The sequence below is a fragment of the Daktulosphaira vitifoliae genome, unplaced genomic scaffold (genome assembly GCF_025091365.1).
Source record: "Daktulosphaira vitifoliae isolate Bord-2020 unplaced genomic scaffold, ASM2509136v1 Scaffold_5, whole genome shotgun sequence".
Classification (NCBI taxonomy): domain Eukaryota; kingdom Metazoa; phylum Arthropoda; class Insecta; order Hemiptera; family Phylloxeridae; genus Daktulosphaira; species Daktulosphaira vitifoliae.
This window is the reverse complement of record NW_026099576.1, coordinates 14752153-14778653: the sequence shown is the minus strand read 5'-3', so window position 1 is coordinate 14778653 and position 26501 is coordinate 14752153. Positions and strand designations below refer to the sequence as shown.

The following is a 26501-nucleotide window of genomic DNA, read 5'->3' as shown; positions in this document are numbered from 1 at the left end:
CAGTTTATTCAATTGAGGTGTGCCTAACGTTCCGACTCGAAATGTTTATCAAAGATTTACAGATAATACAATTATTAGGCCTACACTGGATAATGTAGTAGGCAATGATACGTTTAGTGACTTTCAGTGCATAAGAGTGCTAGTCTTGTTGAAATGATGTGAAGTGTACCGTTCGATGAAGTAGACATGCTGACACAGCTGCCGTAGATAACGCATACAAAAATATCACACATTATCAAAAACAAGAAAATTCTAAACGCTGTCGCAGCAAGGAAACAGCTCAACCAAAATAAAAATTTTAAGAAAAACTTACAAAATAGACGAATATAATAAAAAAAAACTAAGGGAACCTTTTTGTCGCGTTACAAGTTTTAACTTAATAGGCTTGTATCATATATTAATTACTTTAATTATAAATAGTTAAAGCGTATCTGAATTATACTGTATTATAAAACTTTTTCGATTACAATTTTGGAAACTTAACTTAGGTGTTTTTTTATTTGCATTCTGTTGACAAGTTTATAAAGTTACGTATTCAACAGTTTAGGAAAAGAATTGTATACCTTATCACTAACTCGTGGATGTTAATAGAAACAAGTATAAATATTTATACGTTTTTCTTTCACTAATTAGTCTTACGCAGTTCATATCTCTAAAAAAATACCCCTAAAACCTAGAAGCGTAAAACTTAACAGAGTGTTTTAACTTGCTACCAAGATCACGTTATACAATTTTTTGTGTTAAAAGTATATTTTTATAAATTATTAGATACCTATAAAGGGTATTAAAAGGGGTATTCTTAATATGTGTAATTTTATAATAATGACCGTATTAATGCATTTTTATCCTAAAAAAAAAATATTCAGCATATGACCCATTCTCCAACTGAGGACCAATTGCCAGTGTCAGTGCCGTTTTTGTTTTAATTAGGGTTCAATACAAATATTTTGTGAACCCGTTATTTATTTATTTTTAAAAATGGAAATGTTAACTTGAGTATATATAAAAGTTTTTGGCTTTTTAATGTACTTTTATGGTAGGTGTGGGTAATAAGGTCTAACTTATACTAAGCTTTGTATAAGGCCTACCGAGACTTTATTACCCGCACTTACCTCTATTATACTTATACCAAATCATAATATTGAAAAGGAGACTTTCACAAAATGTTTAATTTAATTTTAAGTTAAATAATAGTTTAATTTAAGTTCATATGTCGTTATATGTATAAATGATTATAACACCTCGTGGTTTATTAACCACAACTATGATAATTGAAGTTGTAAGTGGTTGATGTATGAAATTTAATTTAATTGTTAAAAAAGAAAATTAAGTTACACATGGACAAAAATACGAATGTATCAAAAATCATGTCTATAATGAAAGTCAACAAAAATATATTAAAACATTGAAACAAAATCTAATGTTACAATTACCGCTTCCCGTTCATCCAGAGATTAAACAGTACCTCTTTTTTGCTATTAATATCACGCTATTTAATAATATAACAAATTATACATTCATTTCAATTAGGCGGGCGTCCCCATACTTAAATAATGTTTCAAACAAACGAATTTTAATATGCATACAAAAAATATTTTAATCCGATCCGACCTGTTAGTTGTTGTTTTCAACTCGTGTTTGACTCAAAGACGCTATCAAATGTGTCGGTAGATAATTACAATACGATATCACTAAATTACTCCAAATGGCCGTTGGAACTCACATCAGCCTCGCTAATTCTCAATAGTGTGAAACAAAACCGCAATATTATACCGTCTAACAATTTATATTTTCAATCACCGATATTTTTAGTTATAAAACGAGAAGAATTATAACAGGCAAAAAACACAAAAGCCGCACTTAATTTACGGTGTATAACGATCACAGTAAAAATTGGATAAACAACTGGTTATTGGCAAGCTCCGTTTCTACTCGACGCCGCAACATGTTGGTAGTGGAAACGGCTGATAAGAACTAATTTGTTTCCAACACCCCTTGTCGCTTGGCTCGAAAATCTAATAATATATTAAACATCATGGACGGTACTGGAACACATCTGTTAATTTTTATCAGAAATTAATGAAAAATACCAGTAGTGGTCTGGACACTCGCTACTAGCCAACACTAAGTAGAAAAAGAGGAAACACGTGCTATCCACACATAATAAAATAATAATGAATCAAAACATTTAATAAAATACAGCTTATTAAATCAATATAAGTATAAAAAAGAAAACGATACCCGGTCTTCGAAGAGACCCATCCGATGGTCTGGATGCTTCGCGAAAAGACCTGGCCGTTAGCGGCTCAACTTCATCATTGAAAATAATAGTGACAAGAAAACAACAAACATATGCACTCTAGCAGGGTCAATGACATACAAAAAAAATGAAGAGTCAACACCGATTTATCGTTAATTTTAAATCGATAACGGCTAGTCTTTTTAGAAGGGATCAATACCAATAAACAATTCGATTTTAATTATATTTATTCTCTTTTGTTGCCTTATCTAGCGGTCAGCGGCAAAAATAATGAGTTGTTGACACGCTTTGTTAGAAAAAGGTTCATTCGTTCAATCTATTACGCGATAAAAAATAAATACGTGGACATCACAAAATTCATAAACGATCCACCTTCGAATTTGTGTCGTTACATCACAAAGTGTATCAAAAAAAAGTAGGTAAATTAAAGTGCATTATTCTTTTTTGCTTCATCTATGACAGGCTGAGTAATTTAGAAATCTTTATTAAAATGGCAATTAAATTGTTAACCTTAAATTAGGTTAATTTTTTTACATTAACTTTTATACTTGCATCAGGTTACTATATTAAAATAATCAATATAAAAATATTAAAAACCTTGTAATTTTCTTTTATTCTAATATTGAAAGCTATCTAATCATCTGAGCGTTTTGTAATTCACAAAAAGAGAATAGAGGTTAGATTTGTGAATTCTATCGAGGAGAGGATCTATAAAGTTTAAAGTGTGTGCTATTTCAATATAAATTCTTACCTGACTAGTTCTTTATCACTACCAATTCGTTATTCTTCTGTAGGCTGGAATTTGCTCATCACACAATACGTAAAACACACCAATTATCGATTGTAATGGTTAAAGTAAAAAAGATGAAAACGCAGATTCGATTTGATTTTTGTACTTGCGTTAGACCGACAATAATATCAGACATCTGAACAAAGCGTATAGACGAACAGACGGACGGTATTTTTTGTCTTTTATAATGTTCAGTACCCACAAAAACCATCATTTTCGGCTTCTATTTAGCTATCTTTATTAATACATCAACATGTAATAATATTTTGTTTGAGCACAGATACTATATGTTTACACGTGGCGTTAGTTGACATTTTTAGTGTTTAACAAAATAAAAAAAAAGGTTGATAAGCAAAATGTATGTTAGATTTATATATATATATTGAATAAATAACTATATACATGTACAATGTACATGTATATAGTTATAGTATGACTACACGTAATAAGGGTTGCCTACTACATGTATTTTGTGTGCCGCTTGTAAGAAGTATAGCACAATAAATGACCAAATTTTACCAATTAATATAAATAATCACTAGAAAAAGGTTAGGCAAGTTGACAACCTTAAGTTTTAATTAAAGCTTAAATATTTAATTAAATATTTTAAAGAGAGTATTTACCTTAAAAACTTGAAATTTGTAAAAATATTTTTTGATATATTAAAATCAATCGGCAAAAAACTCATTGATTAATATTAATTATTTAAATTAATTAAAAAAAGTCAAATTCGTTATCTTGTACCATAGACTAGAGAGAAATTATTTTTTCAATGGGGCAAATCAATATAACTTAGCTTAATTTAAATGATGAATAAGAAATTCATTATTTAAGTTTCATGATGTTTTGACAAATCTATTTACTTTTAATCAATAAAATAATTTTATTTACTTTTTTTAATCATTATCCTACTCTTAAACTAAAAATCTATAATTAAAAATAATACTTTTTAATTAATTGAAAAAATATCTTTTATTTTTTTAATTTGCGAAAATTATAAAAAAACAATCAAGTTCAAAACTACCAAAATAATTGGTAGCAAAATTATCTTACAATGTTTTGTAGTTACACTACTACTACATATTTAATTTTGTAAAAATTTAAATATTTTCATGTTGATTTAACGGCGTCAAAGTTAGTGTGTATAAGTAAGAAAATGATAGCAGAAAAAAGAAAAATATAGAATAAGTAAAACATATTTCCATATTAAATACAGATAAGAATTATCGATTTTTTCTATAAAAAATTATTATCATTTCAATAAACGTCTGTATTAATGCAATAATAATTTTTAGTTTCATATCTGTAATTCAAACAGTAAGTGGAAAAAAATATAAGTTTTTTTTTTGTGACGTTCATAGTTTTATTGAAACTAGTTATGAAAATAAAATAATTTTCGAATCATTATTGAATTATAATTATCTATAATTCAAATTTGTTTCTTAATCATCCTGAAAATTTAGATAAACATAGGTTTCGAACTGATCAGCATAAACGGCTTTTCCGTTAATTTTTGACATCATAAAATATACATATAAAAATTCAAATTTTAATATACTACAGAAAACTTACTACTAAATATTTATAATATAATTCCTTTAAAATATTTTCTTTAAATCGACTTTATCTTAATTTATTATTTATAAGTTAAGAAAATATTAATTTTTAAAGTCATAAGTATAATAATAATTAAAAATATGTAAACCAAAATATTTAGTAAATCAAAATTATTATACTTGTCAAAAATCTTAAACTACTTTGTATAAATTTTACTCGAGTATAAATAATATTTTATACTATATTTTTTGAAAAATTATTTCGTTTAAGGCTATGAGAAATTTTATTTTTATTATAATAAAAAGCTGGATAGTGGAAAACTAAAAATAATTAGATATTTTAATGGAAATGTTGGTAGCCTGCAAAAAAACCCGTGTTGTGTTACTTTGATGTACCTTATCGATTAATTTCAAAATAGAATTTATGCGAATCTTTTCTTAAGAAAAAAACATTTTTGGTAAATCACAGATTGAAGTGAAAGATAAACTACATTGAACTTCTGAAGTATATATATATAAAAAAAAAAAGATTCTGCAAAAAGCCGTTTTATAATCATATCAATATTTATCATACGTTAATATCAATCGAGATATATTTTAACATATAACAATAATACAAAAAATTCAACAAATATTTCAAACAAATATCAATATATTAATAAATATTAATTTCATATGAGTTTTTGTTAAAAATCGCATACATATTAACTTCTTCATTTTAACTTAAAGTAATCGAATAATTGTACGATAGATTTTATAATAACCCTTAAAACTTATACAGACGATTCTTTTAACTACATTTTTCATAAATAATAATTATGTCAAGAAAACTATTTTTGGCGTTTTTAGTAGAAAACAAAAATTAAACAGTACAGTTTTTAATTAATTTTTATATTGCTACAATGTCTTTATGAATATAATGATTTGCAAATAAAATATTTTTCATTTTGTTTATTTATTTTTCATTTACTAGAAAAACATAATAACTCTAATATTTATTTTTTAAATACAGGAATAATCATTTAAACGAGTTCCAATGATATTAAAACTATCACAAAATAAACAACAACCCTATTTTCATTTTTAATATCATGGAATATAAATATCGATCATAGTATTAAGAAAATTAATAATTAAAAAATGAAGTATTTATATTAATTATGTAACTTCTTGTATAGGTAAAGGTTCATATTTTTCTGTTTATTACCTCATAAAATAAATAATGAACAATAGCTATTAAATACAATGTCATACATTTTAAAATGTAAAAAACTTTACTATAATAAGGAATAAAAAGTTTAATTTTATTTAATGGAAACCTCTATTTATAGTTTAATGATATAGTATAAACAATTTTTAAAAAATGTTTTTTTTATAATATTTCTATTTGATGAAGAGTCCTTCTGTTTTGCTTGTTAAAGTTTAACGAATATATGACTAATTTTCTATTGATAAATTGCTGTTTAACTTGCAGTAGTCTTCATATCATCATGCAACAAAATTTTTTTTTTTAATAATTCTTGTTATCATAATGGTTACTTGGGATAGGAAAAATAATACCGATTATAATTCAAAACAAATGATTGTATTACAAAAATCATATTAATGATAAATTTCTATTGTTTTAAATCCAAACTTAAAAAAAAATGAAATCCCAAATGGTTGATTGTATAAAAAATAATAATAATATCAAAAATTGTTGAACATTTTTTGTTTCTATTATATTATTAAACTAAAAATAGGGATTCTCATTAAAGAAAATTATAGTTTAGGTTTTTATCTCTCAAATTGTAAGAAAAAAATTCTTTAAATACATATAATTGTAAATTTTTTTGAATAAAAAAAAAAATTTTCCTTTAGAAAAATTGAAAATGTTCAAAAATTTCTAAGAAAACGATGAACTCCCTATGGACATAAAACGTAAAGTTGCCAAGATTCTGTGATCACTATAATCTTATTATTTAATAGAGCTCATCTATATGTCGGTATTCCGGCTTCAGTGTTGTACCTATTGTTAAGATAGTTACTTACATATAGTGGAAATGATAAAAAAACACCGATCAGCGTACGCTGCCAATATTCCATTATGTAGCTGATCTCACTTAATCGTGGTTTATACTATGAGTATTGAAAATTCTGCGAGGAAGAGCCTGAATCGAGATTGCGGCACCTCCATTGAAAAACACTGCTTTTGAGAAAATCGAATTTTAAATCTTGGAAAAAAAAATAAGATACTATTTTAAAATAATTATGACAGTTTTCGAAATTCATAAAAAAGTTATATCATCATTTTAGAAAGCATAATCAATATATCATAAGTTTAAAACAAAAGGGGATTCAGTAATAAATATGACGCTCCACATAATTTTTGATACCAGCTTATTAAATTAGCATTTCCACATATATATATATATATGCTTTTACTCATATGACGTGCATAATAGAAATGACCGAAAGAAAATATATTAAAATATTTTGACCAAATACTTAAAATTGTAAGTAAATAGACGAATTTCTCATTTAAGAATCAAATCAGTTCCAGCTATTGCCCAGTCTAAGCTTGTATGAATATATTCAACATTTGTTATTATTATATTGACATTGCAAAAAATGGGTAGTGATTCTAATTAAACTTTTAATTTTTTTTCAGTTCATATTTCTAGTTACGATGCTAATTAACATTTTTAGATACAATGACTCATAAGAATTAAAAAAAATGAGAACTTTTTAACGACGTACTTAATCCTGTAATGTTATTTTACACTTTTAAATATACTTATGAGCAAGTTTATTTTGTAGAACATATTTTTTTTATTTTATATTATATTTCAAAAGGTTTTATACAATTCAGGTTTGTACAATTCATTATACTAAAATATATTCAAACGTAACTTAAATGATGCACAACAATCAATCAATCAAATGGTTTTATTTTTAAAAAATCGGTTATATACTATGTTGATGTCTAAATTTTACCCATCAACAAGGATCGAAAAATCTACCCCTAGAGGAATTTGACGGTTTTGCCTGTTCTATTGGAAACGTTTCGTTTCTTTGAGAGTCTCCAGGGAACACTAGGAGCTATACGACTCAGAAAGAAGCTCATGGGGTGCGTTATTCTCTTATGTATTTCCCTCGAAGCATATAACAGTTTTTAGACAGTACAAGCCTATCCGGATGGAATGAGATGGAAAAAAAATCGTTCTCATCAGCCCCTTGAAACACCTTGTCAGATACTGTGAAAAATACGTTTTTACCCATTTATAAATATTGTGCAAGTTAACAATGTATTTTCACACAACGATATTGTTATTCGTGTTATAATTATTATTGTTATAATTACAACCGTAATGCATTGATTTATTGTTTAATAAACAGAAACAACATGCATTTTAAGTACAGTTGAATAATTATAAACAAGCACTTACTTAAAAGGATCATAAAGGCGACACAGTTTCTAAATATTTTAAACTAAAATGTCTTTTTTTTTTAAATGTATTTTAGTATAGTTTTAACAAAACAATATAATTCACACCGAGTCTTTATATATATATATATATATATATAATAAAACATTTCCTTTTAGTAAAATGATTTAAAAGGCGTGTATATTAAAATGTAAATTACAACCGTTCATTTTTTAACAACAAAACCATTTAAAGAATAAATTGTAAAATTAAATGAAAACTTTTTCACGTCTAGAGTGAAAAAAAGAAATTTTTACAGCATTTATGAATATTATATCGTGAACGTAATAGGTAACTTGTTAATAGAAAAATGTTCTCAAACAACAAACATTTTGTGGAAAAATAAAATATTATACTATTTTAAATATTTTTAAAGTATTATAGGTAGGAATGTTTAATTATTTCTTCTAATAGATTATTTTTTATTAATTGCCTTAACTTAGCTTAACATAACCGAAACTTAAAAATTATTTATGATCACATTGAAATGATTTCATTACATACAAAATAATAGAAAAATATCAAAACAGAATAAATACTTAATAAAACCCATTTCATTTTAAAAACTGTCTTAATTATAAATTTTTTTTTTTTTTAATAGTGATATTTGTTTTCATTTTCAATTTGACGGTTTAGTTTTTTATAAATTTAAAAAAGGAAGTGGAAATAATAAACATTGTGCATATAATTTTACTATTATTCACGGGTACATGATTTTGTACCCGATGATGTAAACGATTTTTATCACTACTATTCCAGTGACCAATCAAATGCCATAACAAATTTATTGTACTTGTTAATGTATAATTTAGCAATAATTGCTTTTATCATATTACCGTTAGTTTTAAAATTATACTCCGATTTTTTTTAATAAAATTACTATTTCATCTATATGTAAGTAAACAGGTCGCAAACTAATTTATCAAAGCAAACAGCATACAAATTCGTCGGAATTATATTCCAATCACGTTGTCCACGTTATGTACTGCAATGTATACTTGAATAGGGCAAAAATCATCTTAGTTCGGCAGTGGTCCACAAGAGATAATATAAAATTTACATACGAAAAAAAATGTCGACCAAGTTAAGAGTGGTTCGTTTCAATACGAGATCAGAAAAAATAATAAAAGCTCACAGTCTCTTAAAACCAATAGAATGCCATTCTGAACAGTTATTTCTTTTCATTCTACCTCAACATTCAGCTAATCCACCCCCCCCCCTTGAATAATCGATAACTGAACGTAATAGCTTTACCAAGTGTACCCACAAATAATTATAAATATGAACGAATAATAGGTCAAAACAATTGATCTACCATTGACCTCTACACAAACTTTCAGCTAATATTAAAGGGTGTAATTTTTGAACTACGCCTACAAAATATTTTCGAAAATATTAGTGCTAATTATTGTTTTATTTTTCAACAATAATCCTTTATACCTTAAAGCAACCCCAATATTTATGTCATCAGATTTATTCAATCAAAAACAATATTTATTTTATTTTATTGAATTTTCAACGAGTTACATATGTATAAAGTTTAAGGGCAATCAGAAAAAAATTTTAATTATTTTTAAAAGACGGCAATATTATCACAGCATATATCGATTGTTTCCCTAACAATTGTTGGGATTATCGATTTATAACGTTTACACTTTAAATAGATAAATGCTCGTTTTTTATCTTCCGTAAACTTAAAAGGCTCGTGATTCATCGGGAATTGATTAAAATAAAATTCCTACAATTTTTTTTTTTTGTTATAAAATTTAATATTATGGTAAATAAAAATAACGTTACCACTTGAAAAAACAAAATTTGATGATAGTATAAGGTATTAAGTATGATAGTGGAAATTTAATTTTTCTCATACAGTAGTTTAAGAAATAACTATTAGTGTTACAAAAATAATAACAATAGTAATTAGTGCTTAAATTTTAAAAATATTCCGTGATATCTAGTGAGGCATAACTAGTGAATCGCCCTGAATAACAGTATAAACTTTATTGATTAAGTTCAAATGAGTTTACTAAATAAAAAAATACAGTTTACAATTATTATTAATCACCGCAGATATTCTTATATAGTAAGAATTGATTAATTTTTGTTAATATTATTTAAAATTGAAAATATATTTAACATATTACTCTAAAACTAAACAATATTTGAAATATTTTACTCTAAATGTCATTACAGATACTAATAAATTGTGTATATGTATTCGAAAATAATGTTAACATCAGTGTTTTTAAAATTATTGAACATAGTATGTTTTAAAATTTTTAAAAATTTATTTTTATTTTTTCTTAACAGAGAAAAATAACAAAAAAATATGCTTTTAAAGTGGTCTAAAACTTAAAGAAATATTTTTAAAATAAGTGACACAATATATTTGCGATATTTTTATATTTGATTAAGTCATTAAAAATGGCTAAACCTGCGATAACCCATTTATGTGATTTTAATAGCTATTAATTATAATTTAATATATATTATAATTTTATATTTAAAAAGTGAATTGCCTTTATGTACTAGAATGTCTGACTGACTCGGTGAGTTTTAGTTAAATTAATGGCACTCCGAGTATATTCGAATCGTCAATGGATGTGACTACTTTCGAACCGAAATTAACAAATTTCTTTTTGGCAAATGGAATCGTAAACTAAGTATAAAGTATAAAAGAATTTCGTCTTTCCTACAAGTGAAGAAATTCGCAACATTTTATTTAGTTTGGGGATATCTATCACAACAGACATTTAAGTATACAATGCATTGTTAAATCTTCTAAGTAAATATTACAAACCGGTAAAATCGCATTTTGAGGCTAAATATTATTTAGGTATACATTTTATCTGACAGAACAACGTACCAATGAAACAGTTACGGAATGGCATACTCTTGTCAAAAACCAAAATGTAAATTCTCGTCAGATTTCACTACTCCTACGCGTGATATATTTCTAGTAGGGATGATTTATGGCAAAATACTACTAAAAGAAGACACTTCTGATTTTAAACTACAATTACAAATCTCGTGGACATGGCAACTACTAAAGAAGTTATTATGACAGAAACGAGTGCTGATAAATAACATTATCGACTATTATATTGTTCCTCATTTGAGAAGTAATATAATAGTGTAAAATAAGTGTTCATTAATGAACGCTTATTTTCCTATATACTGATTGATGTCGTTCTTCATATAAAATCTAACAGACACATAAAAATATATAAATAAAGTAAACTATACAGGTATTTTGTTATCCTATAAACTTGACGCATTAACAAAAGTGCTGAACGATTTAAGATAACCATTAATTGGTCGACCCATTTTTGGTTTATTTATTTCAGAATCTTATTTTTTTTTTATCTTCTTAAACTCACTTTAGGTTTTAGAAAATATCATTAAATTAGTGCTAATGCAAAAGTAATTACATTTTATTAACTGACGAGTAACGTTGACAAAAAGTGAATTAATAAAAAAGTCAAATTATTTTAATGTCATTTATTTTCCATTAAAAAGCTGTTACTTAGTAATGATCTTAAAAGTCCAAAGTATACCTATTTGTTTAAACGGTTCATTAATGTTTAAACAAGTTAGCGTAAAAAGCGAAAAAAATTAAAACAGAACTTAAAAATGATATGATGAAATTTAATGAAAACAAAATAAGTTCATTGCAATTAAAACGCACTAGATATTTTAAAATACACTTATCTATTTCATCTTAAATATTAGTCAAATTTATAAAAATAAATAATCTTTTATAGATGTCAGAAATTAGTTATTGGGGTGTCGGCAGCGAGTGCTAGACCGCAGAGATGGTTTGGTTAGTACATCGGTAGGCCAAAAACGGAAGGGCTGAAGAGTGCCCTGGCCCGACTTCGGCAGAGGACCTCTGGACAGTCCCACGAAAACCACACAGATACCGCTCATCAAAATGCTAACGTGAGTAATTTTAATCATTATGTGATTTTTTTCAGTAATTCATTTTTTTTTTTTAACAAATAATTTATTCTGAAAAAATAAAAACAACTATTATTAATTCACAATTTCAAATTACGTCACACAACTATATCCCTTAGATAGAAATATTTCTTTTTAGTATTAAAATATATATATAGAATATTACTAGAATATACTGTAACAACGAATATACATCATCAAAATATATTAAAGGAGTTTTCTAAAAAAAAAAACAGAAAATATTTTAGACAATATGTTTTTATAATATTAGTATAATTATTATTTATAAGTAGATTAAATTTAATATATAGATATTTATCTGCATCGTCAGATTAATAAAATAAATATGGAAAACTTATTTTCATTTTAATTATAAATTCAAAAATCCAAATCATTATTAAATTTATAATAAATAATAAATCCAATTTTAACTTTTTCAAATAGATTTGTTTCTAACGTTTGTGGTATACTAGTAACTGAAATTCCATATTTAAAATCCACACCTTAAACTTTGTGATAACTAGGTTATTAAATATATAATTATATATTATAGAGTTATAATTATAATAAATAAATGTTTAGGGATTTGAGTATTGTAGAATATTGATAAGGTACAGTCACGGTGTACAAAAGACTTTTAACTCAATAGCACAGTCTTGCGTACATTAGCAATGAAGGCGTTTTACGATTTTTCCAGCTTAACTGAATTATGACAAACAAAATTGATATTTAATAGAGAAAACTACAATTTACTTAGGATCTAGGACTTTGTGTATATAATACAAAACAATATTTATTCAACCAACTAAGTAGATACCAATAACATTCAAGGCCGCAACTATAAATGAACAAGTTATCTTAGTCTGTTCACAATATATTTCTTTTTAATATTACTATTGGTCAAATAGACTTTTATTAAATTTATAATCGGTGACTAGAAAGTTAATTAGCCAGTTAAAACAACTTGGTTGTCCAAGTAATTAAAATAATGACTTCGCTACGCCACTGATAATACCCATTTATAAAATTAAGAAAAATGTAATGAATTATAATTTAAACTGTTTAAATTGCATAAATATATTATGAATGAATGTAATATTGTTAGAAATATTGTTTGTTCAATATTCTATTTTTTTTTTCTTTTTTATAATAAAGGAAATACATGTAGAATAATGAGAATATATATATTCTCATTATATACATGAATAAATATTTTAAATATTATTTTGTGAGCTAATTGTAGAAATATTTGAAATTGATAATGTTTTTACTACATTTATAAGATATTTTTTTCAATATTTGCTTTAAAATAATTATAACGTATTTGCTATGCGGGCAGTGCCATCCAATTTAATGTTTAACAAGTGCCTTTTTTTTAGTAAAGTAAAATTTATTCATGAAAACTAATTTAACAAAATATTTAATAATTGAGAAATATATGAAACTTCAAAAGATCAAAATGAATTTTCTTATCATGATTATTATTTTAAGAGAACACCTGAACGTAATTAGGAAACAATGTTGCCATCATCAGCGTTACACACATGATTCATATTTTTTTTGTTGAATTTTTGTTTATATTTAAAAAGTTTTGTTAATAAATAAAGAAAAATTGTAATCACAACTCATATTTAAACTTAACACTAAATATTGAATGCATTCAATATAATAAATATATTTTAATACATCAAAATATTTAATTGTCTTCAATAAAACTTGTGTCCGACTTTTTTCGCTTTCATAAACTATACAATTTGTTCATACTTTTTATTACATTGGTACCGAAACAAATTAAAATAAATTTTAAACTTATAAATTGTTTTCATCAATTAAAATATAACATTCCTTTCTTAGTAAAAAAAAAATTATATAGTAATTTTGTTCCATCGACGTTAAGTAAACCCCTACCATTCTGATATTTAACAAACAAAACTTTTTACTTCATAAGAAATCAATATTTTTTCACTATAAACTAACTTTATTAAATAGGAAACTTTCATTCTACTAAGTTAAGTTTGAAGGAGAATAAAGAAATATAAAAAAGAGAAATAAATATATTAAAAAAAAAGTGCTTAGTGTGATTTTTGGAATTTAAACACGAATAAATTTAACTGAAGAATCAACAAATAAAGAAATACAAAATTCGAAATAAAATCATTATGTTAAAAAAACTTTTATTAATTATGATTTTTGCTGTAGAAAAAAAAATTATAATAATATTAATTAATAAATTACGCAGACATAATGATTAAGTTTCCATTCGCATTATTGTGTCAACCTTATTATTCTAATGACTATTTAATCTTATTATTATAGCTTTTTTCGAAATAAATTATAATTAATTTCTTTTAAATATTTCAATATGTTATAATTTTGTTTATTTAAAAATTACCTCAACTCATAAACTAATTTTTTATTTACTTTTTTTAGAAGCATATTACATAGATAGTACAAATTTAAAATAAAGTAATTCTGATTAGTTCAATAAAATAATTTTAAACTATAAAAATAAAAAGCTAATTATTTGTTTGCACCATATTACTATGAAATAAATGTTCATAGTAATGTGAAAATATGTTATTGATATATTTTTTTTTAATTTAATGTTCACTATTTTTATTAAAAATAAATTAATAAATTTTCTGTTTAATGACTATAAATTACATTATGATAACAAATGAGAAATAATCCTGTCATTTTATTATTGAAAATTTCGTTGTTTATTTTTGTTAAGTGTATAAACTGTTGTCGAACATTAAGAATGCTGATAATAGCATTTTTTAAAATAATATTTTGTAGAGTTTACAAACATGATGATTTCTATTAATGTTTTTCATGATACAACTATAAACATCATACTATCTCTTTATATTTTATAAAACATTCATTTTGAAACTTGTTCGCCTAAAAATAACTTTAGTGCCAATTAAAGAGTTTTTAATGGAATATATGTTGAACTTTAGAGTTTTGTGCAAACAAAAACTTATTTGCGTATTATACCTAAGAAAAATTCTTAACTTGTCATATCGGCGAAGAATGATTAATTATTTTTTATGATGAAGTTCAAAAATAAGAGTATTTTACAATTTTGGTTCAAAAATGTATACTATAATTGATCATACCTTATAAAATTGTAATAAATGAATCTAACAATTAATAACAACTTATATAATTATAAATTTATATATATTTACATATAAATAATTTTTTATGAAAGACCAATTTTCATGAATAAAATCGTATAGCATGTTCATGATAGCCTTCTAATCTAATAATTATTAAAATTATATTTTGACTTATTATACATTTAGACACATGTATTATAAATATGAGTTGACTGAATTATGATAGGATTCAATTAAATAAAACTCAATTAAAGCTTTTAATTACAAATACTTTATTATTTATAAACGCAAAAAGTATAAAAGTGATTCAATTATGTTTTTATAACAAAATTATATTTTGTAAAACTGAAGTATGAAAAAAATCAGGGTACTGGTCCAGTTAGTATTCATAATTTCATAATATAATAAAAAAAAAACTGTTTTTGTGGTAGATGTGGCATTTGGTATTCATTTTGTGAAACCCTATTTAATATATATGTTCGAGTTTACGCTCTATTTGTTTTTTCAGACACCTTTTTAAACATTATTCATTATAATATATATTTTTATGTCTAATAATAAAACTCGTGTGACATATTTTATGTGAGCACCTAAGCAGAAACGTTTTTAGGTATAATTCAGGGATTATAGAACCCATTTTTTTTAGTTAAGTGGTCTTAAATTATAGCAACATAAGTTAATTTTTTAGTGTCAATTTCAAATGATATAATTAAAAGATTTCTAATTTACAATTTATAGACTTATATAGTATTTACAGTCAACAATTTTCATAAAATTACTGATAACTAAAAAAAAAAAATTTTTTTCAATTTAATAAAAATGTATTTTTGTTTACAATAAAATTTTTTAACTATCATTTAGAGTTTTTTTTATTATATATTTAGAATCCACTAAATTTATAACATTTTTAAGTTATAAAATCTGGGAAAAACCCGTACAATTCAGAGCCATAAAGACCTTATATCAAAGCAGAACGCGTTACAAACCAAAGTATGTACACCAACTTTAAAAAAAAAGTACAAACTATCAGTAATATATTTTTTTTTATTTAAATAATGTAAAAACCATGAATCTATAATATTTAAAAAATTACGCAAAAAATAGAATAATAATTTAAAATTGAAACTTTCATAACTAATTATTGAATTAAATCAATTACGAAAAAGCAATAATATTTTATATTCTTGCTTCCTGTTACTTACATGCAAAGCAAACAATTATTTTACAGAAATCAAATTGTCTAAAATTATTAATGAAAAAAAATCCTACTATAATTCTACAGAGAGTTAAAGTTATTGATATTATTAAAAATAAGTAAATAAAATTGTTAAAAAAATGTATTTGTTATTGCTGTGACTATACATTGCCCTGAGCTAATTGTATTTTTAGTTTAAATTATTGGTTTTCTTGTTACATGTTACTACATTAAAAAAATACTAAACAATACAATATTTTTTCATTTAATTTTTTGTTGTTGACCCAATCCACGTGAACATTTTACAGGTCTAATTACTTAGGTTTTTGGATTGTAGTTTTTTTTATGCTCGTATGAGTAAACACTAAGAGTAAGTGCACGTTTGTACACTTACTCTAAGAAGGGATAAGAGTATGTCAACTGAAGTATTTTACAACACATTTCGTATAATAAGACATAACAATGTTTGAAAAGATACGTATAAAAAACATGTATTCTGATCCCCAATTTTTTCACCGTAATATCTAGAAAAATACTTTTATTTAAATATAAAAAAAATACATTTAATTAAATAAGAAAGAAACCTAATATTCTGATATTTATTTTTCATATAATTTCATGGTTTACAATCAGAAGCTTCATTTCAGTTTTTGAAAATAGGGGCAAAAATAAAATTATTAAACAATGCCTAAGGCTTGTTTACTCGCTACACTCGCGATTTCAATATTATTTTGGACAACTTTATATATGCAGAGTGATCAAAATTTGGTACGACACTAATTTCCTCAAAAACTACTTAGAATATATAATTTTTGTAAAAAGGAAATATATTTGGCTCTAAAAACTTTACAATGATATGTAGATGAACAATTTATTTATTCATCGCTTCAGGGATAAAAAATTATAATTTTAATATTCTTTAACGGAGACCCCTATTTTTAGTTTAATGATATAATAGAAAAAATTTCAAACAGTTCCTATAATTTGTTTTACTTAATATAGAAGGTAATAATAATTTTAATATATTCATTTTGCAAATTTTAAAAATGTTATTCAAGGCACTTGCAAAAAACATCCATAATACAAAATATTTAACTTTCTATTGATAAATGTTTTAACATGGTGACAACGTTCGTTATCCTTTTGTATATCTTCAGCAATATTTGTATACTGCGAAAAATTTTAATATAAAAAATACTTTAAAGTAATAACAAAAATTCTAAATTCACACATAATTGATTGTATTTCCATGTTTATTGAATATCCAGTGATAATAGTCTTTGATAGAATATTATTGCACTTATTTAGACACTTAAAAAAACACTCAATATATGAGAGTAGTATCATCAAAAACTGTTATCTACGTTACATTTACGTATAGTCTGTTTTATTATTTATGTGTACTTATTTGTACAGTTATACTTCCGGATTCCTTATTTGATTTATCAGTAAATAGCAGTGTAATGTAATAAATTTAGTGTTAAATTTCGTATAAATACGTTTGAGTTAACATAAATTTAACTTGCTAAAAATATGTAGTGAATAGGTACTTTAAAATGTAATATTTTACAAATGCAAAATATATCATTTCTACGGAATCTTTTACATATTCTTTATATTGTGTTCTTTGTGAAAGTTGCATTTTCCCTCGTTTGGAGGGTAATAATATTTTTTATTTCTGCAGCACGTTATATATTATCATAGTTCAAATAATTTATTTGTTCCAACAAACCTACCAAGGGTTCATAACTTTTCTCTTTAGCATTTTTGATTTTTGCCATTGCTTGAGTTAAGTTATTCGTACGTATAGGTACAATTTTTTGTACTACGTAAAATTTTCTAAAAATAAATAAAAACGCCCGTACTCTATTTTGCCGGACAATTAGAGATTATGACGTCATACACTTGTGTGTGGTTTTGGAAATAACACAGCTGCTGGGCTTTATTTTTCATCGGTTTAAACAATACGAAAGTGACGGCATAGAATAAAGTATAAGAGCCACACCCCTACACCGACAATAATAAAAACTTCTCCGTCAAACCAAACAGGACCGATGACTAATGAGGCTTTCTCAGGTCGGTCTCGCTTTGTATCGGATTTAAGTCCGGACATATTTTTCCTCTCTTCATTTCCTCTTCGCCATTTTTCTCTTCTAAAGCACGAACTACGATTTTGTTTTTTTTTTTTTAAGACTAAAAATGTCTAAACAATAATCGTCGAGATAAAAAGCTGTTCCAAATTTTGTATTTTAGAATTCGATAACCTCGAGGTAAAACTCTACACGAAATAAAAAACACTTTTTTACTCAAACACGTGGCAAAATGCATTTCTTACCAATTCGTTTTTAACCCACTTCACTGTCACCGTAGCTCCTCCGTTGTTACATTATACTTCCCTTACTATTAAAGATAGCGTTTAACAGCGTTATAGATTTTCTTTTACTTTATTGACACATTTATTTAGTTAGTTTTTATTTATTTTTACGGTCGGTAAAAACTTTTCTCCTACTGCCGCGATGTAAACATAAAATTAATTTTAACTGGTCATTTATCGTAGCGTTTTTAACGTTTTTATCTGCGGATCATGCGGAGTTTGTGCTCTTTTCACATTAATAGCACAACTAAACAATTCCCAAAATAAAACAGTTCAGATACCGGAAATATCTAAGTAAACAAATACCCAATCGATTATTCAATTACATCAACTGATTCCGACCTTCGACGCTTTTGCACTGAAGAGACTATTACTACTACTATTTTATCCTATCGATTATTTAAACATTCCATCATTTTCTATAGTTTTTGAAACGCATATTTTTATTCTAAAGCGTTCAAATATGGTACACTATCCCACAATATTGGACGCTATCGCTTTAAAAACTTACTTATTATGTTTATTTTAAACTAAAAACATTTGTTTAAGGTACTCCGTATTTAATGTATAATCAACTAAATAATATCGAGAATTTAATGTAAATCCAACTAGTTAATACTTTCTAATAGTTTTAATTTTGAGACAAACATATTATTATACTGAATAGTAAAAATGCCCCTTTCATGACTTATTTATAAATATTTTCAAAAAAACAACATTTAAATTAATTATTTTACTATTGAAACTAAGCAACTTAAAAGTCTTAACTCAAATTGAAAATAACTATGTTCATTTACTTTCGTCGATAATATTTTATGTCTTCTGAAACTAGCGTCATTTCTCTTTCTAATTAAATTAAAAGCTTAAGTAGTAATGTATTTACATGAACAAGTCAAAGAGGTCTAAATTTTATTTTATTAATACATAACTGTAAATTGAAAATATCCTAATATAATAAACGACTAGTGTCATTTTGCTACTTGTTTTAGCATTACATTTTCGACAGTGTTTATTCGATTAAAAATTTATAATTATAAAACTTTAATTAAGTAAATCTAAATTTAATTTTACCATTGATGTAAAACAGCCGAATGACCGGAATATTATTAGGCTGAATTAACTGTGCGGCGCTGGACGGTGGCCAATACTTATTCCACTGGTATTGGCACCAAAATTTTATAGAGCGTTAAGTGAAATCCACTCGAACAATAATGGCAATATTACGAGTATTGGCCAAATATTAAAAACTAAAACTAGACAATTTTTAATGTTTTTTATTTTTGGCATCCAATATTATATATATATATATATATATATACAGAAAATTAAAATCGTCCATCGTACAAGCCAAATCTCGAAATATGTTTGCCACATACGCTCTGATGATTTGTCAAAAAACATTCAAATACTCATTCGTTTATGCTTTATTAACTTTTTTTATCGTCAATAATAAATATTATATGTGTTTGACGTAAAATTTTCTTTTTGTAATATTCAAAACTCTTATAAACATCAATCAAGTTAAAACTTCAAAGTTAATTCCAATAGTTATAATATTTTATACATAACTATGAACTTATTAAATCTTTTAGCTTCGATACGAAGCTGAGAAGATATTAATTTTTTTTCGATATATTTCCTCGGACAAAAATAAAATATTAAATAATATAGTATGTATGTATAATTAGGTACTTATAAACTAGATAAAAGTAACTGAAACAAAGGAAGACATTAGGTTCTTTTAAACTTCTATTGTTTAAAAGAAATACTTTATCTATGTTCTTTTTAAACATTGTAAAATTAAACGAAATTAACTAATTTATACTTAATATTTCAAACATACGATTGTGGTTTATAGTTTTAAACTAAAACTGTACATTTATATCACTAAAATACTGACATAATTAAGTAGTTTGTACTTATTAGTTTTCTATTGCCCAGGAATAATTTGTATAAAATTTAATATTACTGGAAGCATAAAATTGCGTCTTTCATTTAGTAAGCTAAATTATTACAATATAGTTATGGCTACAGGTGTTGTCATTTTACTATTCGTGACCGGATAGTTAATTTTAGCATTATGTAAAAACACGAAATATTATAGTAAAATAATGAAAACTATAATTTACTCGCATTTTTATTATTTTTACACCCCTTTTATAAATAGACTTGTGCTTTTTATCAAATTACTTATGGGTTAAATAGAAATAGAAATAAATATCATTTTTTAAATTATTTTACTTGACTTAAAGCTATATATAAATCAATATTTAAAACTTAATTCAGGTTTACCACAATAACTACGAAAAGTAAACGAATAAATAAGTGAGAATGTAGAATAGATTTAGCTATCAATGTATTGAGATTGAAAACTTTTTTAACAAATTGAAATGAAAACATCCAAATTTATATTGAAACCGTTTTCCAATTAGGTCAGTATCGTTACTAACTTAACCTTCCAAATAAATTCAAATAAAAGCATGCGGAGTTCATAAACTGCATAGGTGTAAACGTATTGTCCTCATGTCTTCCTTTTGACTATAGTGGCTCACAAAAGGGTCGAAAGGTCTCGTCTCTAAGGAGTCGTTTGCGACATGCACGTCCAAGATTTATTTCCCAAACTACTTGTTCTCTAGTCTCCACTATATATTTAAACTTAATTCTAAATTAATAATATATGTATTTATATTATTGATATAAAATTTTGAAAATCAAAGCTACTTCGATCCAAATTTGATTTAAAATCAACAAAGGTAATACATTAATATTTAACTAATACAATTTTCACAAGTTAAATATCTACGAAAAAAACATTTAGCTAATAAGTATTTAGTAAGCTATTTTTTCTGGATTATTTATTTAAACTAACAGTTTTCTTAATTATAAATCATTTTTTTATTATTTGAGGCCTCCAAATGAAGCAGTTCAATCAGCATTTTAATTATTAAATTAAAATGTATTTATATTTATAGAAATTATATTTAATTACAATTTTTATCATTCATCAATTTGAAATTAAAATTAACTGTAATACTACTTTTATTTAAAAATTAAATACTTAAAACTTCTACTCTAAATGATTGTTTGGTTATGATAAATCATATTATTTTAAAATAAAAGAAAAAGTTTACTGTTCATTAGTTATAAATGAAATTTAAAAGAAATAACTAAACAAATAGTTCGTTTTTAATTTTAATTATTTATTAATAATGGTAGTATTTTTTCATTTGTTTGTAATTTGTATACAAAACAAGCAACATGTTTATTTATCTCTTGATTATCGGATAAATGCAAATTATTTTTCAAACATAATAATAAAAAAATAATTTCAGCTTAGCATTAAAATGCCAATTATTTTTGGTTATACGCATGAATGCTGCTTTTAAATAATCACTTGCATTACTTTAAAAGTACCATGTAATGCAAAAATGAAAAAATTTAAAACTTATTTTGAAGTTAAAATTTGAACTCTTGTACTGTTATAAAATTTTAGAAGAGGTAATGAGGTCATGAAGTATTCCTATTTATATATATAATGCAATGAGAGACAAAAAGGTATAACCAATTATCTGCTTTTAATCTTTGCATGAGTAAGCTAAAAAGAATTTATTCTGTAGAACATAAGTAAAAAATAATTCTTAAATGCAAACATTTTGCATATTTGTTGTTTTCAATAATAATACAGAAGCAAAGGTAAAAAAATAACAAGGAATTCTATATACCTACATCAACCTCTTATTTGATTTTTAAAAGGTGTAATTTGTCAACAATGTTCCCTCTGGAATTTTTAATAAAAATATTTGTCATCATAAAGTTATAATTACCTTATATTTCATAACATTTTTATTTCTTTGAATACGATATATAAAATACTTGTATTTAAAAAATTATTTATACAATTACTCAAAAAAAGAATATGTACTTAATTATAAATATTTCATATTATCTTACCTCTTATGATTATTAAAATTATCAATTGGCTTCGAAAATTTAGACAACAAATGACTACATCTTTATTATTGTTTTTAATTTTTGTCATATGAATTTATAAATTTTTATCTAAATTTATTAATATTAAAATATGTGTTTTACTTAATTTTCAACTTTAATATATTTGTGCTCACGTTTAAAAATAATAATTAACAAAATTTATAAGTAATAATAAAAGTAAAAAACCCAGCACAGTGAAGATGTGGCATAGTTGGGTCAAGTATAGTGATATCTGACAGTGATTAAAAACACTAGCATAAAAAATTCTTTGATGCAAATCTGTAGATAGTGTTTAATTTTAAAAAGTTAGTGTATTATACCAAAAGCTACATGATCTCCTATCACCTTATTTATATCCTGATTACAAGTTTTATGATTTATAAGTGTAATATATGAATAAATAAATATGTATATATATAAAGGGAAATGGTGTTATTTTAAAAAAATATGTTGAATGAAAGAGGGATATAAATATTATTTCTCATAAATAAATTTTATTGATCCATACATTTTTCAAAAAGTTAAAATAATAAAGTTAAAAATGTAAAATATAAAATCGAGAATTTTCACACAAAAATAGCATTTGTAGCCATTTTTACCGTGAAGACAAAATAAAATCCGAATTTTTTTTTCCATGATAAAGTATATTACATTAGCTTTAATTTAAGATACATATAAAAGTGTCAGACTTTCCGGTACACTTTCAAAAGTTAATTTTTCGTAAAAAAGTTGTAATTTTAAATCTTTTCCTGTTAGCAGGCAAAGGGTCCAATTTATAAAAAAAATATATCAAATGATAGGTCTAGACATCATACATTTATAAATAAAGAATTTTATTGATTTGTTTATTTTTAAAAAAGTTATGGCAGTTTTAAGTAATAAAAAGTGGAAAAATGTCAAAAAAATAGCGATTTTTACTATTTTTTTATTTTTTTGGAGATTTTCCCCATTTACGGGGAAATTTTTTCAATTGTTGAGGGTAATGTCTTTGACTAGATACGATATGTGATCTTTTGACGTATCGTTGAAAGAAATCAGTTCGATGAGACCTGAAAAAAAATGGTAACGGATACAAAAAAAAAAACACATCATAGTAAAACTAATACCTTCTCTGCTTCGCATCAAAGCTATTATTGAAATTATAAAATTTTATGTATTTTAAACTCTATTGAAGAAATATTTCTCAACTCTGTTAAAATTGTAACATATTTTTTTGTAAAAATTTATATTCGTAAGTATAACACAATTTAATCTAGTCATTATAATTATAAGTTAAAAGCATACTTTTTTTTTTATTGGACAATATTTTACTCGGAACTTTTTTGTTTTTCTAAAAAAAAAAAAAAACTATGCAACAATTTTACTTTCTAAGTCATGGAATAATAAATCTCTAAGTTAAATTTTTACTCTATAAATTAAAAAAAAAAAGCTATGGTCTTGAGATATATTTTTGATAACTTATTGTGTTTGGCACAAATATTTATTAAACTTCGTGTGATTGAAAATTAAACCAATGAAAAAAAAAGTACTTGCAAAAGAACAGATGATATTGAACGAATATCAAAATAATTATTATTATGATTGACAAGTAAGAGCGATTCGACAATCAAAAGGTGAGCGTCTAAGGAATACTTTAACATAATGTTTTGGCGTATCTTTATACAGAATACTTTTATAAATAACATGAAATGAATTTACTATTATTTTTGTAATAATTTTATTATAAATTATTTATTTATTTAATTTTAATTATTTCTTGAGATACATTGAAAGTAATAATTATGTATAAGTAATACATATATATACATATATATATATAAGTAATATATTGAAAGATATTGAAAGTAATTTAAAAAACCTATTTCTATTTTAAAGTTTACAAAAATATTTTATTATTTTCTTCGTCTTGAATTGAAATACAAAATTACGCAATGAAAACAATGATAATAATAATTTTTCAAAAATATTTGTCCCATTAAAAAAAATCATTTTTTTAAAACATAATTATAATTTTATTAAAAAAGAAGTATTTACCAAAAGTATACATTAATTTTTCATTAAATGAACAAAAGAAAAATTAAGTTAAATTTAAGATAACAAAAAACTTAAATAATTCCAACAAACTAAAAAGTATAAACTTAACTCCTTATGTTCAACCTTGCTGTACACCCTCGTCGAATGTACTTTTAGCTTTTGTGATGTTATTTAATTATGATTTATTAATTATGATTGAAAATGTTTATATTATATTTAAGAAAACACACTTTTAAACTAGGAAATAATTTTAACAATATTATAAATTAAAATTTCTGAAAAAAAAAAATTGTAAAATCTCAACAATGGTTAAATTTTGTTGAGAAAACATAATAACAATGAAAAAACAATTTTACTTTAACAATTATGTTAATAATTTTACCATTACGGCAAACAAGGAAACATCAATAAAAATATTACTGAATGAAGGAAAGGGAATGAAGCAAGGAGATAATCGCGGTCTCATCATAGATAGGCTATAGACATTGGTTAAATATATGGTAATTATTTTCTTCAAATCTTAGAATATTTAATAAATTAGATCATATTTTTGTTATATAAATAATAAAAATGTAGAGACTATATCTGCAATAGTGTTCACTACACAAACTATTTGTAATGTTAGTAACTATGATCAAAATATGAAATCATCTAATAGTATATACCATCGAGTAGCGTGGATGTATCTTCCAGAGTAATTATATAAACAAACCAGAGAAAAAAAGATGTGTTATATTAATTTCTTATGTTATGAAAATCAATAAATCTTAAAAACAACAAATACCTCAAGACAAAAATATATTAGCTTGAAATCTGAAGTAAAGTAATCAACAATACAAATAAATCTAGAAACTTTTAATATCAATTAATGTTGTTTTGAAAGTATGAATTTCATAACAAAAATATAATCATAATAATAGATATTTTATTATTTTTACTATTAATTTAATTTTATAATTATTGTTACATTAGTTTATCTCCCGTCAAAATAGCAAAATTTAAATTATAAATGAAAATATATAATCATTCTTAGAATAAATTAAAAATTAAAAAATGACTGATTATTGTTACATGATATTCTGTTGTACATAACTTATAGACAACCAAGTAAATATTATAACTTAGGTTTACAAGGCTATAGTGCAATTATAATTAAAATTTATTAAAAATAAACTTACCATAGTTTAAAACTTATTGTCTATACTAAGCAGAATTTTCAGTAACTACTATATACTTCGTATATAATTTTAAAGCGTTTTCACTACGCATACTTTTACTTCAAATAATATATGAACACTTAATTCTACAACGTCGCGTCATACTTGTGCCAGTAAAAAAAATGTAATTGTATTTGCAAAAATAAAATTTCATTAATATGTTTTTCTATACACGTATGAAAATATATTGATATATAAATAGATACAAGTTTAATAGTACTAAAAAATTTGGAATAATAAAAACTAATGAAAGAAAAAATACTTATCTTGGTGTGTTTTCCGTACTACTACAAGTCCAACTCTCATTTAATTTTATCAAGCCTTTTCAAAAATTAATACTGTGTGGAATATTTATGTATAATTAATCAATGTTATGGTACCTTATCATATGTTCCCGAAGACCGTCTTTAGGATGAGACAAGCGTTTTGAGGTTAATTGCGATTAGGTCACCTACGCCAGCATCGATGACCGACTTGAACCTCTTCAGAATTCCCGTGAAATCGGATTTCACAACCCTTGAGAAAAGGTACTC

At 24.3% G+C, this 26501-nt stretch overlaps 1 protein-coding gene across 5 annotated transcripts in view; it reads left to right on the top strand.

Annotated features, from left to right (window-relative positions):
- The window catches only part of LOC126907444 (phosphatidylinositol 3-kinase 2-like), a 124071-nt gene that overhangs the window by 19693 nt on the left and 77877 nt on the right, over positions 1–26501 (top strand). For all 5 annotated transcript variants that reach the window (XM_050688733.1, XM_050688729.1, XM_050688730.1 and 2 more), the window contains one exon: positions 11838–12015. The gene's annotated coding sequence lies outside the window, so the exon portion shown is untranslated. The remainder of the gene's footprint in view (positions 1–11837; positions 12016–26501) is intronic.